The 15,797-nt window shown below is 45.3% G+C and overlaps 1 protein-coding gene across 1 annotated transcript in view; it reads left to right on the top strand.

The window, feature by feature from the left end:
- The window catches only part of GPC3 (glypican 3), a 145,708-nt gene that overhangs the window by 69,660 nt on the left and 60,251 nt on the right, over positions 1–15,797 (top strand). The window lies entirely within an intron of this gene.

Genomic DNA, 15,797 nt, shown 5'->3' with positions numbered 1-15,797 from the left:
ATTATAGTCGGTCTGTGCTTTCTACCACAAAAAAAGACAGAGATGCAGTACAAATAAATGTCATAAAATATTCAATCCCCTCACCTCTTGAAGTTAATGTTTTCTCTCTTGTTGAAAGTCCATGAGAGACAATAGGTCTGGGTGTCTCACGTAGCTAATCATTGATCCTCCTCTGGGATTCCATACCTTAAGCCAGCACTGCAATTTTATTTTGAAAGGTTGTGGAGTTGAGGTGAAGATTGTTGACTTGACACAGATAGTAAGTTGTCTACATAAATATTTTTTTTCCTCCCTGTAACTCATTAGGGTTTTGAATCCATCCCAACAGAGCGGGGAAAAAGGCAATGCATAGCACAGCGAGACCCAAAGGAGAAAAGGTGGGTGGCTTGAGTTGATGCTCCAGCCACATACTGCATGTGAAGGGCAGGGCGTATGCACTGCAGATGAGATTCATCAGAGAAAATGATTCAGTTTTGGCTTTATTAGCTACTTTGAGATACAAGTCTGGCAGGGCACATGTCACTTCCCAGCCCTTCTCATGGGGCTGGCAGGACTTCTCTTTCCCTTTAACTGTCTTGTGGTGTACCTCTGGATGTGGAATTGCAGGGTGCTGATCCCTGACTTGCACAGCAGATTCTCTGCATGGCAGGACCTGTACCTGCTAGTGTAATGAAGGTTGGACACAAAAGATTCTCTGTAGCTGATATGTTTGTAGCACAACCAAACCAAGGAATAAGAGCAGGCTGCAAAGGAATACAAGATCTTTCTGATTGGTCTTGCAAGTTTCATAGCAAAAGTAAATTATGAAAAACACCGACAAACCTGCCACTCAAAAACATATCAGTAAGCTTCAGATTTTTATCTTTCAGTATAAACACAACGCCATGGGCTGACAGAGCTGCTGAGACTTTGCTGCTTTCCTTACAGTAGAGGTGCACAGCTCTCTGTTGGTGGAGTATTGCCTAGAAAGAAAACAGCAGGGAGCTCAGCAAAACATTTTTATTCACTTAGGATTGATGTCTGAGTTTCTAGAAAGTCTAGGTGAATTGCAAACGAGGGTAGCCAGACGTTTGTTCAACGGGTTGTGGTCAGAGGGGGGGAACATGTTGGAGGAAGGGAACCAGCGCCGTATAGGAGCAGGGTGCCATTCTTGATGTGCTTGCACTGTGAACAGATCCTACTCCTTCACTTTGCTGCAAACACTTATAAAACACTGCTCAGGTTTGGGTTAAATAGGTGATATAGCGGTGCTGCAGAGCTGGTGAGGAGAGAAGGTGAAGCCACTGTGCAAGGCAGCTGGGTAGGCTGTTTTTTTTTTGTTTTTTTTTTTTTGGGGGGGAGGTGGAGAGCTCAGCTGCCCCACTGCAGGCTGAGTGCTGGGTCTGAACCCAACTGTGGTGTTGGCCATGTGAAGCTTCTGGGAGACCCCCAGAGTGGGCAGGGCCAGGTGAACTGGGCCTCATTTGCACTTCACTTTTTTGGGAACCCTGCTAAGGAGACCCTGAGCATGGTGAAAATATAACTGACTACTTTGATTGCTAGTAGCACCATTGAGAGAAGCACTGCTGTTGCAAATTAGTGTGGAAATTTGCAGCACCTGCAGATGCACAGGAATGGAATTCAAGAATACATAAGTAAAGGAGCTTCTGCAGGGATGAAAATGACATCTCTCTCCATATGTGATGATTCAGTGCACTTGTGGAGCATCGAGCAGCGGGGCTGGTGCAGTTTGCCCTGGGTGCTGCCCATGGGCTGCTTTGAAGGCAGCTTCCGTGGTACCAAGCTGGAAGCTGCTTTGCTCCATGGATTACACTGCTGGGGTGGTGGCAGGGAGCCCTGGCAAGTTTTCCTATCTGTTAATGGATTTCTTTCTGTGCTGGAGCTGGCAAGAGACTTCTGAGGCAAGCTTTGAAATTACAGCGCTGTTCGAGAAGTCATTCCCTTTGAGACACTGAGATCGGTTTCTTTGTACTTTTAATGCGGGTTGCTTTCTGTTGGCATAGCTCATGGGATAGTCAGCTGGATGTACTGCCTCTGTATTTTCAGTTTCTTTATCGGAAAAGTTTAATCCTCAGGCTGCTCTCTAATGCTTGCTGGTAGCTAGCTCCATTTTTCACTTTAAGCTGGAAATGCTGGTGAGGTTTTGGTTTTCAGTAAGCTCAGACCCACTCATAGTTATCCCAAGGTGCATTTATCATGTACTTCTGTTAACCATTTTGTGATAATGCAGTGTAATGTGCCTGATAAGACATGTTAAAGCAAGCATCTGTTCCTGCTGCAGGATGAAAATAAACCTGATCACCAAGGACAGTATCAGCAAAGTTCCTGTTCCTGTGAAAATATCTTGGGATTATTATGATTAGTTGTCTGAAGAGGTTCAGATATTAAAGATTTTTCTGATAGTTGGGAAGCATGTAGCAAAGCACTGAATAGTAAAGCATTGATTTTGATCTATAAATCCCTACGTTGTTGGTGGCTTAGCTGGTTCTAAAAGAACAAGGACAAAAAATATTCACACCTGCAGTTTTGCAACCCAGTATCAAAAAACTTTGATCAAGCAACTCTGGCATACTGCTTCTGGCCTTAGATTGCAGGTTTAATGCTGCTCAAATGTGCATGAGTGAGTCACGGGTCTGCGTCTTGCTTTTGGAAGTGACCTTGGCATGGATGCTCTTGACCCTCAATAGGAGTGAAGCTCAGAGGTTATTTTCAGCCTACTGAAAGGTAACCTTGTCTGGCCTAGGGAGGAAGGTCATTGCTGTTGCACGGTTAGTTAATTCTACTAACAAAAGCTCTGCTTCTAAAGGACACAGCACATTTTCACATGTTGCAGTCATTGGTTAGCCTTGCCCATTTTCTTCTGGGCTCCAGCATGGGCAAAGTGGTGTGTTGCCCTTGCCTCCTGCTCGCTCTGGCAGCACAATGGGGCTCTGGGTGCGGTTTGTCACCAAATTGGGTCCAGCCATGAGCACGCGGGGCCGCTAGGTGGAAGCAGCAGATGTGGCCAGCAATGCTCAAACCTGCTGGTGCAAAGCCAGGGGAAATGCCATTGAATAACAACATGGGTTTTATTTAAAATAGCATTTGATTTTGCTTCTATTCATAACTTTTATATTGTCCTCTCCTTTTTTGCTCTTTTGTCCTTTTAATTGGATGTGTGCTGGCCCCTGGCATATTGTGGCATTTCAGTGGAATTTCTAGTGATGCTTATTTCAATTAAAAGTGGAAGGTAGCTGCTGCTGCTGCGCCCTCCTCCTTGTATGCATGTGCAGCAGCATGGGGTGTATCTTCCGACAACACGTTTGATGCCAAACCTAACTTTGCTTCGAAGCTCACACAGATCTTTTCGTTGACTTCAGTCAGAGGCAGGTCACACAGTTGGTGGCAACTTTATGCCTGCCAGTCTGCGGTATAAAAAGAGCTTTTTAAGGCTGCTGCATTTTATGGGAGGGAATATCATATGGTGCCCACTGAGCCCGGCTTGACTTCACTTCAAATCATGTGCTGGCTATGGTGTGAGTGAGATGCATGCAGGCTGCACGCGGCAGGATGTCTTGCATCTTTTCTCATCTGAAGTCACAAGAAGCCTACAGATCTTGTGCAGATTAATTGCTGGTTCTGTGTACCTGTTTGTGCATACTGTGACTTGGCCTATTCCTTGTTTTAGTGGAGGAGCTGGTTTGTTGTTGTGCAACTGGCTCCCAAACATTAAAGAAGATATTTGGTCCTGTGATGCCTTGATATTAGTGGTAAGAGCTAGCACAAACGGTGGCAGAGCAAACTGTCTTAACTGTTGGAAATGATTGCATACAGCTGTGCAATTTTATACAACTTTACTGCATGGATGTCCTGGTTTCAGTTAGGTCAGAGTTGTCCTAATGGAGCCTAGTTTCTCTTGTCATTTCTAGCTCCCATGACAGCTGTGTTTGACAGCTGAACATGGGATGCTTGGGATGTAGAAAAGGAGAGCTGGTGATCATATCTAAAACAGACTATTGCAGGAAGGGGTGTAAGGGAGTCTGTGTTCCTTGGGTGCTGGACCTTAGGCTTCAGAGTTTCAAACTGCATCATTTTATAGTAAACCATATTGATCAAGGACATAATGTGAAGATTTGAAGCAAATGAATTTGAGAGAAAAAAATAATTTAAGTTGAACCAAAGATCACAGTGTCAGAAAAATCCCGAGGCATTTAGGTAGTGGCTGTGACTTGGAGGCATTTTTGTGTCTGGGTTGAGTCCAAGTGTGTGGCCGCATGGGAGGAAATCGCTGGGTATAAGAGCAGACAGCCTAGCAGGTGGATGTGTGGAGCTTGTGTTTGCTCTTTGGGGAGAAGTGGAGATCCGTGTAAAGTGGGAGAGGAACTGTTCCTAAGAGTTGGTGACAGATTTTTATGCAGAGCACAGTCTCACTGTTGGTGAGAAGGTATAAAACAGCTTTCATACTGGGTAGTAAGCCCTATCCCCCACATACTTTCTTGTGACCAGTTCTCATTACATCCCCTGGCTTCTGCTGCTGGGGCAGTGTAGGAGCCAGGTCCAGACAGACCTGCCAGGCTTTGGATGAGCCCTGGGGAAGGTAGCACGAGCTGCCTTGCTTTGTATTTAGCTCTGTCCAGACCTTTCTTCCATTCAGACAAGCATTGCTCTCTAAGCTTAATTGGGGAATCAGGGAGCTGTGTCTGAGATTTTCTCAAAACTGGCTGGATATCTTTGTTTTAACATAGAGATAAAATGCCTAAGTGTCACCCCTGCGGACACAGCTCCCTTGCTTGTCATCTAGATTGCTGCAGCCTCGGGCATCCTCTATGAGCATAAACTCTTTATTTGCAAAATGTATTCTGGTCCATTTCCTTTCTCAAAGATTGTGTCCTTGCTAAGTCCCACAGCTTTGCAATGCCAGACTCATGCTCACAAATATCCATCTATTAATGCTTTTTGCGCTAACCCCTCTTTTGGCTTCATTATCCATGACTGCAGTTTCTACCAAGAACTCCATCTGAGGTCATTCACAGGGCATCCTTCATGTTAACTGCTCTGAGTTTACTTCCAGTGACAGTAACCCCCGTGAGTGTTGCTGCCTTAAAACTATAACCAACTGTCCTATTAGCAATGCTGATGAATGCACCGAGAACAAAACAGAAACTTAAAAGTGGTCCTCTGCAAAGCAGAAATAGTGCCCAGAGCTGCCCAGGCAGATCAGCAGTGTTTTGTTTTGCACTGCAGAAAATGAGGTACGAGGTTGCAATGAGTACTCTGCTTCATTTTGAATTCTCTGCTGGCATGTGGTAAATGCTCTGAGCTGTACGTTATATCATTTTTACATCTTATTATAAAGTAGCTTTGAGGTACTGGACATGAAAGATACCGTCTACAAATACATTTATAAAAAAAAAAAAAAAAGAAAAAGAAAAAGAGTTGAGGCAGATTTTTCAACTGTCCACTTTGGTACGTGCACCCCTTGCTGCTGGCAGCCTGAGCTTTCAGCCTCTTTGGATTGTGGCAGAACACACTGGTGGCGTTTATCATCTCTACCTGTTGTGTTTCCCCAACTAATAAATCCCCGAGGGTGCAGAGCCTGCTCTCAGATGTACGCATGAGGGTGAAGTTTGCTGCTAACTGAATTATTCTTTGAAAGACTCATTTGAGCAAGAGCAGGCTGGCTGCAGAAAGCTGTGTTGATAGCCTACAGCTACTTTGGCACAGTTATTCCTATTTAAAGAGGGAAAAAAAAAATCAAACTTGCAGTTGGTGAATTTAGCAATTCTTTATGCAGGTGTATATCTTTCTAACCTAATCAATTTTCACACCTAATTCTCATCTCTGCTATCTGCTGTGGTAGAGATTATGCTCTGAGACACTGACCTGGAAAGGGATAGAGCAAGTGAGCCCAGTGGTTACTGATGATAATTTGAGGGTGACTGGCATGCTCTGAGTTACTTCTTTCTAAACCTTATTAACTCTTGGATAGCGTGTATTGATCGGTGTCACTGTACTAATAAACTTCATGCAGCTGCTCCGCAGAGCACCAGAGAGCAGGTATTTGATATTGCACCTGCCTGTGATGGTATTGAAACTGTCCTTCCTCATCTCCTCTCTGAGGAACAGCCTAGGGAGCTGGGGGTGCTTGAGGACAGTGGGGACTCCAGAAGGTGATGCCGGGGTGGCTCTGACCAGCCTGTTTCTCCACTGGTTAGGAGCAAGTAACCACTTCTGGAGCATTTTCTACCTGGAGATTTTGGTACGATGTTATCTTTTTGGTGAGTTGTGGAAACTTGTAAAGTGAGCACAAAGTGAAGATATTCAAAAATGCATTTAAAGAATCTTTCAGTCCAGTGCTTTCTCCCCGTGTTTTAGGATACTTGGGTATAAATTTGTTGGAATTTACTTCTGATAATCAGATTCTAGACATTAATTTGTCAATGTCAATAAAGGAATTGTGATTAAAAAATCAAATTCATTTCACTTGTCTGCAAACAGCTTATTGCTGAATGAGTTGCTTTAATATATTAATCAGACATAAAGTAGCATTGTAACGAGGTTAAAAGTGCATACCGATTTCCATTATAAATATATTCTCAATCAAGCAGAACCTAATCTACTGCTGTAAGTCATTCTTTAATTCAATTGTACTAACCACAGTACATGTAAAAACAAGATGTGTTACAACTAAGTCTAAGAAAAAGCCCTGAAGATATAAACATCTTTATAGAAAATAATGATTTACATTTTCAATAAGCCTGATTTGTCTTTGGGAAGAATGTAATTCCTTTATCGTGAGCAAAAATCTAATAGGAGTCTTTTTACCTTGTCTGCCATGTTTTGGGTAAATTATCTTGGTGCTGACCTTTAATTGGATAAGGCTAGAACTGGCTGCCAGGAGGAAAAAAATACAAATGGATCTAGTTGCTTCAAAACTGAGAAAAAAATCAAAAGATGAATAAAATCCCTGTGAATGAAGAACACAGGGCCTTCCTGAAGCCTTTGTTAGCCTTGAATGGATTAATTTTACCAGCAGCTAATCTCTGCTGTGCTGAGAAATTTTTACCACTTTCTGTTATTAACAATTATTGCACTTTTATTTTAGTCTTTGCTTGGTGAGGTTGCAGCACTGCCATGGGCAGAGCCCCGTGCACCCTTCGGCAAGGAGACCCTCCTGGGAGGGCTCCTGTGTCCCTCGAGGCTGCTCATCGCTGCCTCTCGGGTGCGGAGGTGGCCAGATAATGAACCCTGGCAGTCCTCTGGGCTTAGCTGGAACATGAAGTGTTGTTATTACTCTGCTGAAGATATTAAGCAGCTTAAAAACTGCTGAAATGATCTGATGAGCTTTGGTGCCTACAGCCTTGTTGTTTTAGCAGAACTAGTCTATGAGAACATGAAAGGAGGTTGGAGAAAGCAGAAGGTGGCTGCTGGGGGCTGTTCCTGTGAGAAAGTTAAAATAAGTAGGGTTATGGTCCTCTGTAAGGGATGGTTGGATGGGGGGGATTGCCGGGTGCTGAGGGCTTTGGGGCTGGAGGCTTTTCTGTTCAGCTCCATTGCCCCTTCCCAGCATGGAAAGGGAGGGGGGTGTTTTATAGCAAAAAATGCTGTTTGTGGTGTAAAAAACCTTTGGGATGGTTTCAGTACAAGAGTTTATTGAAGTATAAATCTAAAAAGTTGTGTATACCTGTGAGTGCAGATCTGCACAGACTGCAAAACAAGCAATGCTTTTTACCTGCTTGTTTTGACATCACCAGTTAAAGCAGTGTTAGCAGTAAGCTTTGCATGCTCTCTTTTGTATAAATATTATGCTATTGGATTGCTGATAGAAAGAGAACTAATTAAGGAGATGTGGATATCATCAGTAGATTTTTTCTTCCCCGAGATTTTATGAGCAGTAATTTGAAAGGAGCCATATTAAAGTCATTGAGGAACAAGTTAATGCTGCGTTTCCAAGAATATTACCCTTCTACCCAAAGATTATATTCAAGAATAAACAGTGTACAGTAGCTAATTGCTAGCTGACACATTATAATGTCTTTATACTTCCAAAATTGAATCAGTCTGGTTTAAAAAGTCATGTAGTAACTTTTTAATTATTTATCAATGTATTTCTTAAAGAATAATTGAATCTCTGCTTGAGGCTACAGGGGGCAAGTTGGCCAGTGGATATTGACCACATTTGCAACCCAGCTGACACTGCTGCTCTTAAATAATCTCTTACAGGCCCTGTCTCCAGGTTGCTGGCTTATGTTCCAGACTGACAGCAGGTATCTGTTTTTCCTCTCTAAATTAAGCTGCTAGGAATTTATTTCCCTGATTGTTCGTTTCTGTAGTGCCGTAGGCAAAAAATGCAGTATGATATTAAAATCCACAGAAATCTGCAAAGGAAACCAATTAACTCAGGGAAGGAAAATAGCAAATGACAAACCCCGCTTGCCTTGAGCCCTCCTCGTTCCCGTGTTTGCCCTGTGCTGTTTCTCCCTTCCACAGCCCCCTCAGTGTTGGTGGCACATTGCAAGGGGTGACCCCCATGGGTGGCAGGGCTGCCCCAGACTCCGGTTCCTGGCTGCTGCCCGTGGGTGAGTTGCAGCCTTCTTGCTGCTGCTGGCGAGAGCCTGGGCTCATGGCATGTGCTGAACTTGGTGCTCTCAAAGGGGTTGTTTGTACGCTGGTGCTGTGCAACAGGTAGAGATGCAGAAAATTTGTGGTGGAGACTGATAATCCCTCAAACCTTTACTTTGGGACTCATCCCAAACTTTATCCCAGTCTGCATTGGGGTAGATAAAACTCTCTGCAATGGGAGGGTCCTCTTGGGACCTGCAGTAGCAATGGTACAGTAGCGTGCACAACTGTATAATTGCATTGTACATGTATGTAGTAACATCCTTAGCAGAAATAAGTTTCGTTACTTCAAGTCAAGATTTTCTATCAAGGTCTTTCTTTCAGCAATGGCTTTGAAATCAGGTGGTTGGGTTGGGGACTTCAACCTCCTCGGGGCCTCAGAGTCCTGGAGGTATGATGGCAGCAGGGGGCTGGGAGCAGCCATGCCCTGTGGGAGCTGCTCGGTGCATTGGGGCCTCAGAGCTTCAGATGAAGGGGTGGACTTTGGGCACTGAGTACTGCTCCTCAACGTGGCTTTGGTTAGTCTGGCTCACTCCTGCTGTGCTCTGGATTTTGCTTCCATGTTTTCGCTTTGCTATGTTGTCATTTTTCAGGCAAGGCTGCCGTCTCTTTCCAGGAATAAAGCCATGGCTCGGTTGTCTAAGAAACATCATATTGCATAGATCTAACTTAAAAACATAATAGGTACATTAGTATGCTATGGGGCCCAGTTCCAGGAAATGTCTCCACTTGGGAAAACTGCATAAGCGTGTGCTGAAAATTAAGCAAACGCTTTTTTTTTGCTTGACTAATCCTGGCAGTTGGCTGTGCTAGGGCACCAGGCTCATGCCCTGCAGTCTGCTGCCTGGCTCTGACCATAAGAAATGAAATACCCAATTTTGTGTTAAATACGGAATTAACAAAACACTGGAGGGAAACACTGACTTCAAAAGTTGTGCTTTAATTGAATGTCATAGATTATAAATGCAGAATGAACAACTGTGTTCATTTAGCCCAGCTTCCTCTCTACCTATAAATAACAATAAACAGCCTTTTCCTTAAACACAAAGCAGCTTTCTCTGGTGGATTAAATGCTGCATACTGGGGACACTAGAAAGAAGAAACATCTTGTTTGCATTATTTTATGCACATTTGAAAGGGCTCGACTCAAACTGAGGTCACGGCTTCTCTGAGCAAAAGGGCATCCACGTGGTGGAGGAGCTGGGTCGGAGCAGGGGTGGGAGCCGCAGTGGGACACCTCAGGTGCCCTGGCACACGTACACATCGAGCACTGAATGTCAGTGGGCATGGGGTGGCATGCTGTAATGGGAATGCCATGGCAGTCCCCAGCTGATTTCAGCTGTTTGAGCCCTCATGCAGCAGGCAGGGGTGCTGATGGGTCTTCCCCAAGCCATGTGTTCCCGCTGCGGCGCTGAGCCTCTGCAAAGCGTCTTGTGGCGCTCCGCTCTGTGTGGAGGATATGATGAAAAATGAAGTGCGTGGTTATATTTCCTTCTTACAAAGACATCCTTACCGCCCTTGGGGTCTGGAGATCGTGGTGATGGCCTTCAGTGTAACCAGGTCGGGTAACTGCAGGAGTCCCCCAGCATCTGCAGCATGTGGTGAGCGTCACCACGGGCACTGGTGTGACAGACGCTCTGTTATTCTAAGCATTAGTGTTGGTGTGCATTTTACACATTATAGCACTGCATTATTTAAAGGTAATGCATTATTAAACGCTGTTCTCCTCGGCATGGAGAGCAGGTCACTTCCTGCAATTCCTGCTGCTCTGCGAGCATTGTTTAGGATGCTGTTTCTTATGTAATTCTTGCAAGGTGATGTCTGAATAATGGATTGTACTATAACAGAATTGATTATTAACAGTGCTCCACTAATGAGGAATTCTAGAGAAATACGTGTAGAAGACATCTATGTTACCATACTCAGTTTGTTCCTGCCTGAGTGCGTGGAACCAGAACAATCATTACTTACTTAATAATGATGTGCCTCCTAAAATAAAGGGCTGTAAATTATTTTTTAAGCCCATAATCATATTTTCTGCTGTAGGAAGAGTGAGGGAGCGGGGAATTGTTTCTTTCACATCTTTCTGACAAAATGTATATAATGATTACAAGCATATAATAAGAATGTTTGTCCTAGCTAAATGTTTATTCACTTCTGTTAATCAGTATTCGTTTGAGAGTGTGCCACAGAGTTTGTGGAAAGCAATGCAATCAGTTGAGTAGTGTGGCAGATTTAAATCAGTAATAAAAGCCCTGGGGAAATTAACAAGACAAAACATTAACCACAGACTAAACATTAACATATATTAGCATTTTTATTACACCTGTAGAAATGGTAAATGTGCTTGGTTACTACTATTAAAAAGTTTATGTTCTATCCCACATCATCACAATGTATATTTTGTTTTAAGCCCTTTAGAATTTAATTAAGCTGATTTCTATAGCAGCATTTGAGTAATAGACTTCAGGTTCACTTTTATGGTGACTTAGAAGATAAAGAATGCATTTGTACCCTGTTTATAACGCTAATGATACGTGTGACATTTAGCAGAGTGGGCTGTGAAAAAGAAATGTGGAACGGGGAAGAAGCACCAATGCAGGCAGCTGTGTTCCAGTTCTCAGAGTTACTGGCCAAACTGGGTTCCCGTGTGGGATGAATGATGCTCAGGGGCTTGAGGGTACCAACAAAGGCAGCACATTTTCTTGATGTCTTTGATACTCTGTTCTCTGTGAAGCTGCATACTGTAGCAAATCACCATTTCAGAGTCTGTATTCAAATCAATTATAATAGTTAATCGCTTTTCAGTTTAATGTGCGGCTTCTCCCAAAGGAAACTCAGAAATAGGTATAAAATGACATATGTGAACTACAGAGAGCAGAGAAGATTGCAGGAGGAAATCTTTAAAAATGAGACCATCCCCTTGGGGGGTGGAGGGGGAGGTGGTGCTGTGTCTTCCTGGAGAACGAATCTTTAAGCAGAAGAGTTCACAGAGAAGGCAAATGGAAACTCCATGTAGAGTTTAAGCAAAGGTTAAGTACAGCAAGCTGTCCTTTAGAGCTTGTGGTCTGAACAAGAAGCAACAGCAGCAGGTGTCCAGCAATGTCTAATGCCCTCTTATCTTCCAAGGGAGAGTTGATTAGCTTTTTTTTTAAAGCTTCCAGGGAATTAGTTTTAGAATACGCTCTCTCTCTGAAAGGAGATGCTCATATGGGTAGTGAGGCTCACATGTGCTACTTCCCAGTTTTTCCCCAGCTAGTTTTGCTTGCCAAGGTACAAAAGGCTTTCCCCTGCACAGCCACCCTGCCTCGTTGGGTGGCTCTGATGGTGGCCCCGGTGCTGCCATCCCACTGCAGGGTGCCCGCAGGGGGTTGCTCTCCACCAGCTGCACTGCGGCTGTGATGCTTCGTGCAGAACCCGGTGCTGTGGTCATCGTTGTTTTTGAGTATCAATTAACTGTAGCCCACTGGTCCCAGTTTCGATTGGCTTGTGTGCACCCACATGCACCAGTGCTGTGCTTTGCACCTTTGCAGTTGACTTGGATAAAGTAGCTGTGTGGACGTATCTGCTCCCTGGCTGCTCGCGGCGCATCACTTCCATGTGGCCGCAAGTAGGTTCCCTGCAGTCCTCAGGCACCTCTTACTCTAAATTAATGAGGAAGCATTAAAATGGGCTGATCGCACTGCTCCATTAGGGTTTTCCCTGGGCTCCTCTCAAATCAATGCTCCCTCTGAAGCTGCACCATTACCTGGCTCCCAGGGGCGTTCAGAGCCAGCTGCCTCCTGCCTGGTGTGGGAACTGTCCCCAGACAGGAGGCTGTGGGGATGGGCTCCCCGAAGCTGTGAGGAAGAAATTGGGGTGATTGATGGGAGGTCGAGTGTTCCCCCTGCAACTGTGTTATGCTCACTTGGAGGAGGCTAATGAAATGAAGGAATTAGTATGTTTATTAATGAGCCAGGGCAGGGAAATAGCTTTGGCTGTTACAAATCCCCAAAGCCACCAGGACTTTAAAAGTCTGGGGAGCTGGGAGGGTTTTGGTTGTGTTGTATGTCCTGATAGCAGTTTTTGGTGGACTGGCAGATTCTCCTAAAACTAAGTAAAAAAACCAACAACCCATTCCACCCCAACAAAAACAAACCAAAAAAAAAAAAAGCTATTTTTATTGTTTTTGTGGCTTGATATTTCACGCTGCAGCCTGTTCTGGGACAGTGCATGTATGTGATGAGGAATGAGAGTGCACTGCACAGTTCTTGCACTGAATATACTTTAGATAAGGACTCGTGTGTTTATGATGCCTCTGATAGCACTCAAAGCTGCAGAGCCCAAGGACAAGAGCTGACAGCTTCATTCTGTCAATTTGCTTTCAATTCCACATTCATAATTTCGCAGCAGGAGGCAGCCACCTATTCCTGCTGTTGCTCAACATTAGCCTGGCACACGTGCTTTGACGTGCCACCTTCCTCTGACTCTCACTCTCACAGGGTGAAAGAAAGAGCTTGGGGAACTGAGTCTGTGTGTTTCTTAGCTTGCAGCTGGGACTTGGAAAAGGGGAAGGAAGGAAACATGATTTCTGAGATGTTTCACAGGACCACTTGTGGCCCAGAAGACTTTGGCAGATGGTTTGTGAAAGTCTTTCCCCCCTCGTAAGCGCACGCGATTCTGCCCCTGCAAATGAGCAGGCAATCTGTTACTTCTACGTTCTCTCACTTTGTTTAATGTTCAAATCCCAGACGGATTTTTGACTAAAAATGACAGTCATTTGGCTGTGACTTCACAAGATGGGTTGCAGGTTTATCTTTTATTTTTTTTTTTTTCTGAGAAGGTTAATTGGTCCTTGAATAAATAATTAAGTAAAAACTTGCATGTTCTGCTCAAACTTTCTAGCTTCTAGCTATGCAGATTTCATATGCTGCCCCGTTTCGGGTCCACGGTTGTGGGAAGGCTTGCGTGGTTTGCAGCTCCATCCCTTATAGGCTCCTGCAAAGCCCCATTGCTGTGTGGAGCCCACGGCCGGTGGCTGAGGGAGCTGCAGGTTCAGTTTGTGTCTGCCTGGGGATGGCTCTGGTGCTCGGCCTGGTCACACAGCCCTGGTTCACCCGGGTGCTTTGCTTTTTGAGTGCTGTCTCAGATGATGCCATTGTTCCTGCTGTCACTCGGGCCCTCCTCTCCCATTCAGCGCGCTTCAGCATCCTGGAAAAAAAGCCTTGATCCTGGACTTGCTCTTCTCAGAGTTCAATAGGCTTCACCAGCTGAAAGGCGGGCTTTGAAAAGGACAGGGGGGGCTTTTCAGAGCTGGGGAAAAATCAAAGGGAATCATCACCAATGGCTGCTTAAAATAACCGACCTTTTCCTGCTTCTCTCCTCTGCTTTGCATTCCTGTGCAGAGCGTGGGTGCAGCGGTGGAGCTTTTGTCATTACTTTTGTGCCCTGTGTCCCACAATGTTTGCATATCCGTCATTTCCCAGTGGCAGATCCCCTCTCCGCAGACTCCACCAGGCTCAGAGGGCACCTTTTGGGCATGATGTGTGCCCCGTGCGTCTTCCTGCTCTCCTGCCAGTCTGCCCCTTGCAGGGGTGGTGACGCCAGCCAGCGCAGAGTGCAGGATGTGGCATGGCAAAGGACAGAGCCTCTTATGTATCAGCCAAGTTCTGGGGGGAGGCTGGACTCTTTTATTGGTACCACTAATAAGTTTGGAAAAATGGGTGTGTTTTCAGGCATACAAACGCTTCCAAGGATGTCTCATCTCTTGTTTCTCTGGCTCCTTTTTCCTTGCAGCATGCAGCTAGGTTTAACTCGTGCCATCTCTGGACGTGGTCCCTCAGCTGTGTGGAGGCCCAGCAGCTCCTGTTTGGCCAGCCCTTTGCCCTGCAGTGCATCCTTGCTTTGTGCCACTCTGCTGTGCAAGCTCCCCTCCCGCCAAAAACCCAAGAGGCAAAGAAAACAGCCCAAAATGCGGTGCCTGTTTTTCTGTCTCCTTTCCTACCAATGGTTTTTAAGCCTGTCCCGTGATTTGGGGAGGGCGACAGGCTTGGTGTATTCTTCTGCAGGGCTTGGGTTTGGCAAAGCAGAGAGGAAACACAGCCAAGGGTGGGCAGTGGGGACACAAGGGAAGATGCTGCAGAAAATGTGCCTACCGCTGCAGGAGGAGCTGCTTGGGGAGGGAACTATAGGTGCAGAGGGGACTGGTGGCAGTGCCTCTTCCCACTATGCTGCAAACCAGAAACTGCAGAGCCTGGCTCCCTGTTCTCCTGCGTGCTTCCTCTCTTACTCTGTATTGTACAGCAGCCTGAGCAAACAAACTGTGCTGCTCTTGATAATGAAACAGGTGACATTACTAATTTATTTGCCCACCCAAATGCAGGATGTAATAGAACGGAATTAATCTGTTCTCCTCGCACATCAGAGGCTTGTAGCTTTGGGCGGTGGGGGTGCTTTTTGCCTCTGGTGTGTTGTTAACTGGTAGTTATCTGGCGCTTCAGTGTGGTGCAGGGCGAAGATAAATGAGGTGCTGCTAGGAACGGATGTTTTGTAGGTATGTGGTCAGACCCAAGCCTGGATGTGGGTGGTGGGATGAGTCTCTAGGGAAATGGTGTTGGCTGTAGTGCCTTTGTCATCCCTGAGTCCTCCTCACAGCAAGGAGTGACAGATTCCAGCAAAAATAGCCTGGGGTGGGTCAAAAGGAGAGATTTCCAGGACCAAGCAGGCCTGGTGGTGATGTGGTGGGACGGTCATCCCTTGTTGGTCTCCTAGAGGAGATGGGCACAAATCTACCCACAGCAGGGACTGCAGCAGTGCTGCACAGCCCGCACTGAGTCATGGGGCAGTGGCTGTGCGGGAGAGCTTTAATGAGGCATTTTGGATTCTCACCACTGCAGCCACTCACCGAATCATCTGTATGCTAATGAGCTAATTTGTGTCATTAACAGAGACCTGTTAATCAAGACCTCCCATGGCATGGCTGGGCAATAGCAATAATGCTTGCTGTATTTTAGGCCATGTTTTTCTTTTTTTTTTTTTTTCTTTCTTTTTTTTTTTTTAATTAGCAATACATATGACGCTTATCCCTTGGTACCTGCAGTGCAGGCTCTGCAGATGCTGAGCTGCCTTGAGCTGTAGGATGGAGGTCTCAGAATTGGTATTTGGAGGGAAGATATTTCCTAAAAATCTGGCTAGAGAGGTGGAGCATGGCATCCCAA

The sequence above is a fragment of the Aythya fuligula genome, chromosome 13 (genome assembly GCF_009819795.1).
Source record: "Aythya fuligula isolate bAytFul2 chromosome 13, bAytFul2.pri, whole genome shotgun sequence".
Classification (NCBI taxonomy): Eukaryota; Metazoa; Chordata; class Aves; order Anseriformes; family Anatidae; genus Aythya; species Aythya fuligula.
Note: the sequence above shows the minus strand (reverse complement) of the source record. Positions and strands in the feature narration are given on the sequence as shown.